We start from the raw sequence: 10,515 nt of genomic DNA, 5'->3' as shown, positions 1-10,515 counted from the left end.
GGACCTGTCACTCTCACCTTTGACTATAGTTTGGATCCCATTCCCATGGTCACCTGGCTCACCTGCTGGTGAGGCAGCCTCTGGTCAAACTTCCTAGACCTTGAGAGCCTAACTGTCAATCTTTGTAGTTCATGTTCAGGAAGGCTGGGCTACAGTGGAAGGGGTGGAAGTTAGATGTACTGGTAGGATGGGAGCGTTGATGGGGTGTCTTCCTTGTATTGGTGTGTCCAGGACAGAGCAAGCACGCAGCAGCAGATGAGAGAGAAACGTGTGTGTGGGGGGTGGGGGGGGACAGGAAAGGGAGGGAGCTGGACTAAGGATTGATGGAGGCAGGACCCCTTGTTCCTGCCCCTCTGTTACTCTTCTTAGCTCTAGGTGCTTTGATTAGCATCTGGAGGCCAGGTACTGTGTAAAGAGGCTATTTCCTAAGGACAAAGCCATCTCCCTGTCCCATTCTGTCCAAGGGAGTAGGTGAGGTCTCTCCTGTCCTCTGTCCCTTGGAACACGACTGGCCTTAACTGAGTGGTCTGAGGCTCTGTCAGCAGCACTGAGACTGGGTCCCATCATGTCAGGGCACCTGGGCCCTGTCTTCACCTTCCCTAACCCAAAGGCTTGCATTCCACCCAGAGCCAGGGAGGAGCAGCTTCCCCGCCACCCTCAGCCCTATCACTTCCAATCACCTGTCCAGTTCCTGCAATAATGCAAGCTTCCCATGGCTCCTCAGGGCTAATCACATGGCTGTCTCATGTCCCTGGGTGCCAGTCCCACCCCACCCCCACTCCCATGATTCAATCTGTGTCTTATCACCCCTAGGCCTAGCCCTGTGGTGTGTCTGCCTCTTGTCCAGGCTGGTTAGTGCTAATGGAGGACTGACCCAGGGCTGCAGGCTGATCGATGGGGGGATTGGGGTGTGTGTGTGTGGTTGGTCCCTAAGGGCCAAGTTCACAGGCCTTCCTCTCCTGCCGGGTATGGGTGGGGCTGGTGCCGCATCACCCCTATGAGGGAGGGCACTTAAAGCAGATGGAGCCATCGGGAGGAAAGGGCTTGGGAACATGGTGAGGGATGCCGAGTTGGGGGATCAGATCCAACAGGTGAGCCCAGGGACAGATGCAGAGGGAGAGACAGTGCAGAGAGAGAGACAGGGACAGGACATACAGACATAGTGACATTGAGAGAGACTGCAGAGGGAGATATAAAGATTGAGACATGCAGATAGAGAGAAAGATGGAGACAGACACACAGACATAGCCGGACACACATGGAGGGAGAGGGTGAGACCAGCGCTGCAAACAGACACAGGTACGGCAGTGGCTCAATCAGAGGAAGTCTGGGAGGACATCATGGACTCCCCAGGGGGCTTTCTACCTCACTCACCCCCTCACCTGTGCCCTTTGAGCCTCTCTGCAGGGGCTAGGAGAGGATGGGACACCCAGACGTGGAGGCTCTGTGGGTAGAGACAGGAGGGGACCTGAGGTTTGCCCCATAGAGAGCAGGATAGGGGCATCACTAAAGAGCTGGTTTGGAGGTCAGGTAGCACGAGGGAGCTGCCAGGGCATGTGAACCATTTTCAAGGTTATCAGGCCTCAGATGTGGGGACATCAGAGGCTCTTAAACCATAACCAGAAGTATTGCTGGAAAAGCTGGGCAGGTGAGGTGAGGGATTCTGGGAATAAGGCTTGGACAGGGAAGGGAGATTCCGGGAGAGCATGGGAGAAGGAACTGAATATCTTTCATTGATCTGGGAGCGGGAGCTGGAGCCTGGCACTCCAATCCCTTCAGGTGATCTGGACCTGGGCTTTGTCTTGACTGGTGAGGAGGGGGCTTGCATCCATATTTCCCTCCCCTGAAAGCACCCCATTCCCTCCCCTTCACTGATATACAGATAGGTGTGCACATCAACAGGGAACCTGGCCTACCCCCACACGGCCTAGACACACATGTGCAAACACAGACACATGCACACACATGCACACACATACACAGACACAGAGCCCCCTCCTCAATCACTGGATTCTGCTGTCATTAACAGTGCCCCCCTCCACCTCGCTGTGGCCCTTGCCCCCTCCCTGTTAATTACCTCCTGGCTGTGCCAAGTCCATTAGCTGCCCCCGCCCTGACATACCCCAGGGGCTGAGCACCAGCTGAGATGGATAGCTGCTGGGGGATCGATGGAATGGGGCCCCAAGGACCCCGTGGGGGGCTGGGACCAGGACAACAACCTGAAGCTGTAAAGATCGGACATTTGGGTTCCCCCCAACCTGGCCCAGGCCCCTTCCTTTTCAGAGAGGGCTGTCTTGGTTGAAAGACAGGGGCTCAGAAAGGGTCGTGGGCACCTCAGGAACACCCAGCACTGAAGAAAGAAGCTGGAACTCTCCCGTCTAAGCAAGCCTCTGCCAGCTCCTCCGCATTTACTCTAGAAGGAAAGACTCAGCGGTGCAGAGACCAGTGGGGCTCCCCAGGGGCCTCCAGCACTGGGATGGGGTCTCTAAAGAACGAAGGGGTGCAAGCCACCCTCAACGCTCTCAGCCTTCCTAAGGAGCCTCTGCCTCCTTCCTGCCCTGCTCCCACAGGGGCTGGCTTCCTGACAGGAGAGCAGAGCATCTGTCCAAGTTTCCAGGAAAAGGACAGGCAGAGTGCTAGGACAGCCTTGGTGGAGAGTGACCCAGCCTGTGGCCCCTTGCATCCCCAGGCCAAAGACAGAACCTAGAGAGAATTCCAGACGACAGAGGCCCTGGCCTTTCTAAGTACTAGCTGGAGAGAGCCTGTCTTGCCAAATTCCTGAAGCAGCGTTGGACAAGCTGCCCAGCAGGGGTAGGGGAGGGGGATTCTTCTGGTAGGAGCCAGGACCCAGGAATCCAGACTTTCAGCCCGCTGCTTACTGAACTGCCAGGCGACTCAGGCACCCCTGGGATGCTGGGGAGTGAGGTGGCCCCACTGCTCTAAGCAACAGTACCCTCCCAGACTGTCTCTCTCTGTCTCCCACCCCAGCGCTGATGGACTCCCGTGCTAAGATGGAAAGTTTGAGCAGCAGTGGCTCTGGAGTGGTGGGCAGGATGGAGATCTGGAGGCAGGAAAGACAGACAAGACAGGCCAGAGCTGCAGGAGGAGCCCACACGGTGGGGCAAGGAGGGGCAGAGAGGAGAGGCAACCCAGATGCATGCAGAGACTCAGCCCTGCATGTGCAGGGAACAGAGAAGAAGGCAGAGAGCCTGAGATACAGGACAGAACCCAAGAGCCACAGAAGCAGAGCCTCAGAGGCCATGCGCTTTTCATGAGCCCTGCTTCTAGTCCAGCCCTGGGGACGAGAGGCTCTTGAACCCACCGCCTACTGAACTGGGCCCCATTCCTGTTCTTAAAGGGCTATGTTTCCTGGTGCTTAAGCCTCTAGATTCTGGAATCTGGTTGTGCCACTTACCAGCTGTGTGACATTGGGCAAGTTACTCAACCTTTCTGTACTTTAGTCTCCTCCTCTGCAAAATGAGGATAATAATAGCAATAACCTCACAGCATTGTTATGAGGTTTAAACAAGTCCCATGTGGAAAGCTCTCCCTGTAGGGTCTGGCCTTAGTAGCTGCTATGTAAAAACACTCTCTCCCCCTCCTTCTTTCCCTCCCTATTCTTCCTCCTCCTCTCTATCCTGCCAGCCCAGGCCCTAGCCCTGGTATGTGGAGGTGAGGCAGGTTGTATGTTTTGAAGGGATAGTGCTTGCAGAAGAGAAGCTCTTATTCCCTGATCCCAACCACTCCCTCTAGCTGCAGGGGACTTGCCAGGCTGCAGAGAGTGTGAGGTGAGGAAGGGCCTTCTCCCTCCCTCTGACACCCCGTGGGCTCCAGGTCCCTGCGCTGATCCAGAAGGCCCTGATGTAGGAAGAGCCTCCAGCCTCCCCTGCCCCGTGTCCCTCGTTTACTCTTCTCCTACTCCCTGATTTCCCCTAGTGAGAATTTCTCTCTCAGCTCACGGCCTCTGGGCAGCCCTCTGGGATTGGACAGGGACCTTTGTACCCTTGAAGGGTGCTTCCGAGGGCACAAATCCTCATAGACCCTGAGACAGGTCTCCAAGAGTATGGACCTTTAAGGGAAACATGCCTTAAAGGCTTTGTATCCCTTATCCCTGTGGCCTCCCGTTCCTGAGTGCCAGGAAGTCCTTCCTACAGTCTACCCTCGTGCTTCCCACCTGGATCTGAAGGGGTTACTCAGCTCCAGGCCCGCCCACGGCAGGTCCCAGCTGCCTGGGGCCTGTGGTCAGAGCTAATGTAGGCGAGAGTTGGAGGACAAGAGGGGATAAAGTTATTAGCGTCTTCATCTTTGAGGAATATCGATCGCCAGGTCTCCAGGCTCACTTGGTCTTATAATGGGGCTCACGGGGGTGTTGGGAGGGGCTCAGAAAACTCTCACAAATCCCTTTACCCATATCCTGGAGTGGGCACTGGGCTACCCATGTCTGCTGAAAGGAAGATAGGCAGAGACACAGTTTGGGAGGCGAGTGGCCTGGGAGGCAGGAGTGAGGCAGGGCTGAGAGGGGAGTCAGGGCTTGGTACCCTGGGCAAGGAGCAGACTGGAATGGGCTTGATTTCAGTTCACTACACTTTACTTTAAGGTTCAGTGTGTGTGTGTGTGTCACACACAGAAAGACAGAAAGAAAGAGAGAGAAAGTGAGCGAGAGAGGGAGAGAGAGAGAAAGAGAGAGCTTTCGCAATTGAGTTAGAGAGGTCCACGAGGGCTGCCCAAGAGCGAGGAAGGACTCCCTCCCCCCAGGCTCATGTACACAGGCTGGCCCACCAACCCCACCCTCCTGCCTGCTCCTCCAGCACTTGGATGCTCTGAAACACCTTCCCTGCCCTCTCCAGGCAGCTGTCTGGTGCTCCTTGGAATGGGATGTTCTTGATGTGATTTCATGTGTGATGGTGAAGGGTACCTCACAGTGGAGCGTGTCACCCCTTCCCACCCAGGGTGATTCTGGTCCCAGTATATCTGGGTTTGTGTTTGTGTGTGACAGTCCTTGTGAGAAGGTCTGTGTAAACTCAGCTCTCCGCATGGGTCTGTGCAAATTCGTGCTCCTAATCTGAAATCAGAAGGGATGTAGGCTGGGGACAGGGCTCAGGGATCTGGCTGTCCAACCCCTCCAGGGAGGTCCCCCTATGGGTGTTTCCAGCCAGAAGTTTCCAGCTCCTGGCTGACTGGAGACGGAGCTTAGACTGTAGAAAGACCCTGAGGGGAGAGCAGCAGGGTCTGGGAACTGAAAGGCGAAAGGCACAACTCCCTCCCCTCTCCCTTCTTTCTTCCCTCCCTCCCTCGCTTGCTTCCTCCCTCCCTCCCTCCCTCCCTCCCTCCCTCCCTCCCTCCCTCCCTTCCTTCCTTCCATTTCTGTTCTTCCTCTCTTCCTCCCTTTTTCTTTGGAAGCAGGGAGGAAGGAGTAGAGGAGGCTTCTCTGGCCAAGGGGGGTCAGAAGCTCTGGCTCTTTCCTCTGGAGGAGCTGGCGTCCCCTCTGCTGGGCTGGGAGAGGAGGTAATTAATGACAAGGAGGCCAGGAGGGGTGAGTGCTCAGGGCTAATGTTGGTATTAATCAGGAGCTGGTCCCCAGCGAGGGATAGGATTCAGCTGGGGCGCTGTGTGTGTGTTGGGGGCGATGGGGGACCAGGAGCTTCTGCCTCATCCCATCAGCCTCCCTCCCTCCCCAGTGCCCCCACCACATCCAGCCCTCTTGCTCTTGCCCCTTGCCCTCATTTTTTTTTTTCTGGAGGTTCCTCCTGCTGTGTCCTTCAACCTCCTGCTGAGGGAGGGGCAGATCCCTCCTCAAATCCAAGTCCAAGCCGCCCCCTCCCCACAAACCCCTCACCAGCCCTTCCTGCGGGCAGGCACATTAGGTGATTCCTGAGGCTGTCAGCCGTGCTAATTGCCTCTCAACCTTCCCCTCATCACCAAGGCGGCCCCCCACGAACTCCATTAGCCCCCCCTCTCTCCCCTGATAGCCCCTAAATCAGCCCCAATTATTCACAGGAGGGGGAGGTCTGAGCTGAGCTGTGATTACAGCTACAGTGGGGGGTGGTAGTGAGGGATGGGAGTTTGAGTGCCAGGCAGGCTGGTGGGCAGGCCAAAGGCAGAGCTGGGAGGGGGAGAGGAGAGTACGGATTGGGACCCTGTAGGCAGATTCAGACCAGGGACCACACAGGGGCAGGGACCTGAGAGCCTGAGATGGAGGGGGAGGCCAGGCTGGAAGGTGGGCAGCTAGGGGGTCCTGGCTTGTATTTTATGGACCACCCCCTACACACACACACACACACACACACACATACACACACACTCTAAGACCCAGGAGGGTGAGGGAGGGGATCAGATGGGCATGGCCCCTGTGAGTGGGCCAGGTCCACCGCTGTCATCAGCACCATTGCCAGGCATTTATGACAAGCTTGGTGGAGAGGAAAGGAGAGCGGCAAGAACGTGCTATCCCTGTGGGACTCCCCTGAGACAACCTCACTGCTCCTTGCAGCCCCTACCCAGGCCAGCCACCCACCGGTGCCATGTGTGGGCACATAGGCCGCTCCCTCCCCCTGTCTGTGTGTTCTGGCTAGAGCATCCCTGCAGGACTGTGGGTGAGACATGGAGTGGCATGCACCGTGTGTGCCAACATTTGGCCTGCTGAGGTGAGTGTGTACAGGAGTTGAGACCAGCCTCCTGCTCACCCTCAGCCGCAGCCTCAGGGAGCCCTCTCCGGCCCCTTCCAGGAGCCTAGGACTCCTCACAACCTCCTTCCCACTCCGGAGGGAAGAGGCACCCCCACTCTGATCCCAGCTGCCCTCTGTGAGCCCTTGCGATGTGCTGCGCCCACTCCTCAGCACCTCCACTGGCCTAGCCACCAGGCTGCTCACCCGGATTAGTGCTGCGGCCCCTTCACTGGTCTCCCCATTTCCACTGTTGCTCCCCACAGCCTATTCTCAAAACAGCAATCATTCTCTTAAAATCTGAGTTGGATCATGTCTCTCTTCTGCTTGAAATCCTCTAATGGCTTCCATCTCACGCAAAGCAAAATCAAATCGCCTTACCGCAGCCTAGGAGGGCCTGAAGGATTCGACCCCCATTACGCTTCTGTCTTCAATGTCTGCCACCATGCTCCCCATAACTCACTTGGCTCCACGCTCCAAACACAGCTACTATTGCTATTCTCTCAATACAGCACACACTCTGGTGCATTTGTACTTGCGGTTTCTTGCTCTTCCCCCAGAAATCTCCATGGCTCCTGCCTTCATCTCCTTTACCTGGAGGTTACCTTTTCAATGACATCTTCTGTAACCACCTTTCCAAGAATTGCACCCCCAGCACTCCCTATTCTCTTCCCTGTTTTATTTCTCTATTTTAAAATGATAGTTCTTTTAATCATCTAATGTGTCATGATTTTCCTGATTTAGTGTCTTTACCATCCCTTCCCCACTACCACTAACAGAATGTTAGCTTCATTTTTTTTCCACTTTCTATATTTAGGCAGAAAATCTTATCTATTTTGTTCATAGCTGTAGCCCTATAGTAGGTGCTCAATAAATCTTTATTCAATGAATAATTGACTCTTTCCCCAATTCACATGTGAGCTCTTTGAGGGCAGGAAACTCTTATTTATTGCTAAAATAAGTTATTAAATAAAGGTTTAAAATAGTACCTGGTAATCCGTAGGAGTAACTTAGGAAGAGGAGGTAAGTTAAATCAGTAGGAGGCTGGCGCGCCAGCATCCCCCACCCCAAAGTTAGTAGTTGCTATTATCATCATCATGGTCATCATCAATGTCATTTCCTCTGTGTCCTGGGTACTAGGCAGACACAAAATGGTGCTTATTGAACAGCTGAATGAATGAGAACCTCGAGCCTGCATCTGCCTTCCTGGCAGGCCTCAGGGGACGTCCATCCTTTTAGCTATACGTAGGGCTGGGCCCAGCAGGCAGAGCTGGGGGGCAGGGAGCTGGAAGAGCATTGCACAAGGTGGTACTTTATTGAGCACTTACTTTGTGCCAGGCCCTGGGAGCATAAAGATGATTTTGACCTGGCCCCAGTCCTTGAAGAACTCAGAGTCCTAGGGAGAGAGACATGTGTGTGTTAAACATTTCATGCCTGAGTGTGGAAGGATGAGAACAAGTGGGCCAGGCAAAGGAAGGGAAGAGCGCCCGCACCTCTTCCTTTTCAGCCTCAGTCTCCCACTCTGCTCCTTGAAAGTGCTGATCAGGTGACTTTCAAGGTCCCTCTGGCCTCTGATAAGTCTGCAACTCCATGGTCTTTGGCCGCCGGCCCTTGAGCTGTCCTGTGGTTTCTGCTGCCCTCTGCTGGAGCCTCTTGGTGACACTGAAGTCCTAAAAAGCCTCCTTGAACCTTTCATTCTTCCTTTTCTTCCCCAAAGCCAACAGCACCATCCAGTCGCCCACCCACACACACCTCTCATCCCTTAAAACACCAATTAAACATCTCTTGCTTGTCTCTGACATCAAAGTTTCCCAGACAAAAGTATTCTCAGTTATACATTTTAGACAATCTGAAACTGAATACGTACATGATTTGTAACCGTTATGACCCAGCAATCCCATTCCTAAGTAGCAATCAAGAGAAATGAAAACATATATATCCACATGAGACTTGTACAAGAATATCCATAGTAGTTTCACTCATAACAGTCCCAAACCAGAAAAGACCAAGGGCCCATCAGCTGGGGTGGGGATAAGACAAGGTTGGTCCATACAGTGGAATTCTACTCATGGTGAGAAGGAGTGGACTTTTCAAAAGCTCTGTGGTAAGTGAAAGAAGCTAAAGGAAAGCAAGCACATATTGTGCAGTTCCATTTATATGGAAATTCTAGAACAAATAAACCTACAGTGACAGAAAGCACATGGGGGATTTCTTTCTTTCTTTTCTTTCTTTTTTCTTTCTTTTTTTTTTGAGACAGAGTCTCACTCTGTCGCCCAGGCTGGAGTGCAATAGTGCGATCTCGGCTCACTGCAACCTTCACCTCCCAGGTTCAAGCGATCCTCCTGCCTCAGCCTCCTGAGTAGCTGAGATTACAGGCACCCGCCACCATGCCCGGCTAATTTTTGTATTTTCGGTAGAGACAGGGTTTCACCATGTTGGCCAGGCTGGTCTTGAACTCCCGACCTCTGCCTGCCTCGGCCTCCCAAAGCGCTGGGATTACTGGCATGAGCCACCACTCCCGGCCTAACAGATCAGAGATTTCACAGGGTTTGGGTTGGGGAATGAAAATGGAATTTGGAGACATTATCCGCAAAGGGGAGCAGGCAAACTTTGGAGGAGATGGAAATTTTAAAACTTTTTTTTTTTTTATTGGGATGGTGGTTAAACAGATGCACACACATACAAAAAACTCATCGAGCTAGTGTTATGCTAAGTGCAATAAGCCTGACACAAAAGTACAAGTATTCATGATTTCACTTACTTGAGGTATCTAGAACAGACAAATTTATAGAGACAGAAAGTGGAGTAGTGGTTACCAGGGGCTGGGGGCAGGAGGAATGGAAGTTACTGTTTAATGGGTACAGAGTTGCAGTTTGGGATGCTGAAAAAGTTCTGACCTTTTCATCGGAAAAGGAGATGAATAACACCGATGCTTCCACGCAAGTGATGTACTTAATGCCACTGAACTGTACACTTGAAAATGTTTCCAATGATACATTTCATAGTATGTATATTTTACCCCAATTTAAAAAAGTCTAAAAAACAAAACTCACCAAATTGTATGCTCTAAGTAGGTACATTTTTTATTGTATGTCAATTATACCTCAATACAGTTGAGTTTTAAAAGTCTCCCAGGAGGGATGATCCTGCTTTGCTCTCCTCACCTAAGCTTACTCTGTGGCTCTCTGTGCGAGGAGGTGGAGTGTGAGCCCTGGAATTGGACGCACCACAGACCTCGGTTCAAATCTTGCTTGTAGGCGGGGCGCCGTGGCTCAGGTCTGTAATCCCAACACTTTGGGAGGCCGAGGCAGGCGGATCGCCTGAGCCCAGGAAGTCGAGACCAGCCTGGACAAGATGGTGAAACCCCATCTCTACTAAAAATACAAAAATTAGCCTGACGTGTGGGCGCGCGCCTGTAATCCCAGCTATTCAGGAGGCTGAGGCGGGAGAATCGCTTGAACCCGGGAGGCAGAGGTTGCAGTGAACTGAGATCGTGCGTGGGAGACAGAGCAAGACTCCGTCTCAAAACCAAACCAAATAGTGCTTCTGCCACTAATTAGTGTCCTAAGCCGCTCAGGACGTCGGTTTCGCCATATGTAAAAGGACATAATGATGAAACCAATCTCGAGTGAAGGATTCAATGAGGCAATACGCCTGAAGGGCTGACCACGGCGAAAGCTAATGTTCATTGCTATCAGGCGGGGAAGGGCTCCCAGGTCCGGTCCCCCGGCTGTGGGGCTCTGGGAAGCGGATGCTAGCCGCGAGGTGGCGCTCGCACCGGACTCGGTGGGCTTAGGAGTTGCTTACGCGCTGCTGGGTGTGGGCCGGAGGCGGGGCGGGTAGAGGCGGAGAATGC

Source organism: Pan paniscus, chromosome 1, assembly GCF_029289425.2.
Source record: "Pan paniscus chromosome 1, NHGRI_mPanPan1-v2.0_pri, whole genome shotgun sequence".
Lineage (NCBI taxonomy): Eukaryota > Metazoa > Chordata > Mammalia > Primates > Hominidae > Pan > Pan paniscus.
Note: the sequence above shows the minus strand (reverse complement) of the source record.